This window comes from Phacochoerus africanus, chromosome 2 (assembly GCF_016906955.1).
Source record: "Phacochoerus africanus isolate WHEZ1 chromosome 2, ROS_Pafr_v1, whole genome shotgun sequence".
NCBI lineage: Eukaryota > Metazoa > Chordata > Mammalia > Artiodactyla > Suidae > Phacochoerus > Phacochoerus africanus.
In genome coordinates, this window is record NC_062545.1 from 147759060 (window position 1) to 147760765 (window position 1706).

General features: G+C 38.1%; 1 non-coding gene across 1 annotated transcript; it reads left to right on the forward strand.

Moving 5' to 3' along the window:
* Nucleotides 1-882: 882 nt before the first annotated feature.
* On the forward strand, nt 883-989 carry LOC125121636 (U6 spliceosomal RNA). The gene has a single exon (XR_007133524.1). It is a non-coding gene; the product is annotated as a U6 spliceosomal RNA (small nuclear RNA).
* The last annotated feature ends 717 nt before the right edge of the window (nt 990-1706 follow it).

Genomic DNA, 1706 nt, shown 5'->3' on the forward strand with positions numbered 1-1706 from the left:
CCCTCCCAAAACAAAACACAAATCCTCCCCTCCAAAACAAAGCCAAACCAAAACTATACTGAGGCATATTACTTTCAGACTGCAGAAAATCAAAGGCAGAGAAAAAAATCCTGAAAGAAGCCAGAGGAAAAAAGCATCATAACTATAGAGGAGCAAAAAGAAGAAAAATGTCTGCCTTCTCTTCAGAAAACATGTGAGCAGGAAGGGAGTAGAATGAAATATTAACCCACCCAGAATTCTGTACCCTGTGAAAGTATCCTTCAAAAGTGAAGGAGAAGGGAGTTCCTGTTGTGGCTCAGTGGGTTATGAACACAACTTTTATCCATGAGGATACGGATTTGATCCCTGGCTTTACTCAGTGTGTTAATAATCCAGTGTTGCTGTGAGCTGCAGTGTAGGTTGCAAATGCAGCTTGGATCCTGCATTGCTGTGGCTGTGGCATAGGCCAGCATCTGCAGCACCAATTCGACCCCTAGCTGGGAAGTTCCTTATGCCCCAAGTGAGGCCCTAAAAAGCAAAATAAATAAGTAAATAAATAAAACTAAAATAAAAATTTTAAAAAGTGAGAGAGAAATAAAACTTTCTCAGATAAACAGGTTGATCTGTTTCCAATGGACCTACTTAGACAGAAATGGTAAAAGAAGTTCTTTGAAGAGAAAGAAAATAATACAGGTAAGAAACTTGGATTTCCATAAAGTAAGGAAAAGCATTGAAGTGAAGATAAAAGTGAAAGTAAAATAAAATTAATTTTCTTGTTCTTAATTGATCTACTAGATAACAATTTGTTCAAAATAATAAAACCACTTGTATTTGAATATATATGCTTATATAAACGTGAATGAGAAATTCCTATTGTGGCTCAGTGGGTTAAGACCTGATATAGTGCTCACTTCGGGAGCACATATACTGAAATTGGAATGATACAGAGAAGATTAGCATGGCTTCTGTGCAAGGATGACCCACAAATTCGTGAAGCAGTCCATATTTTTCAAAGCTCACTGGTGAAGTCAAAGATAATAGAAAAGTAGGAAATTACCCATTGACAAATATGGTATCTAAACTGGCAAGCATAATGGAGTTCCCATGGTGGCTTGGTGGTAATGAACCCAACTAGTATCCATGAGAACACAGGTTCAGTCCCTGGCCTTGCTCACTGGGTTAAGGATCTGACATTGCCTCGTGAGCTGTGGTATAGGTCACAACGCAGCTCAGATCTCACAGTGTTGCTGTGGCTGTGGCATAGACTGGCAGCTGCAGCTCTGATTGGACGCCTAGCCTAGGAACTTCCATATGCTGCAGGTGCAGCCCTAAAAAGCAAAAATAAAATAAAATAAAAACTAGCAAATGTGAGAAGAGGAGAGGACAAATGCAGAACATTGAAAATGCACTTGAAATTAAGAGACCAGCCACCAGAAACAATTCTGCACACAAATAGATGGATATATCAAAATATAATGGGAACCACAAATCAAAAAAGTATAATGGACACACACATAAAAAAGAAAAAGCAATCCAAACACAACACTAAAGATGGTCAGCAAATCACAAGAGAAGACAACAGAAGAGGAAGGGAAGAAAAAAAACACCCAAAGTAACAATCCAGAAAAATTGAGAAAATGGAAATAAGTACATACTTATCCATGATCACATTGAATGTAAATTGATTGCATGCTCCAACTAAAAGACATAGTCTGGCTGAATGGATA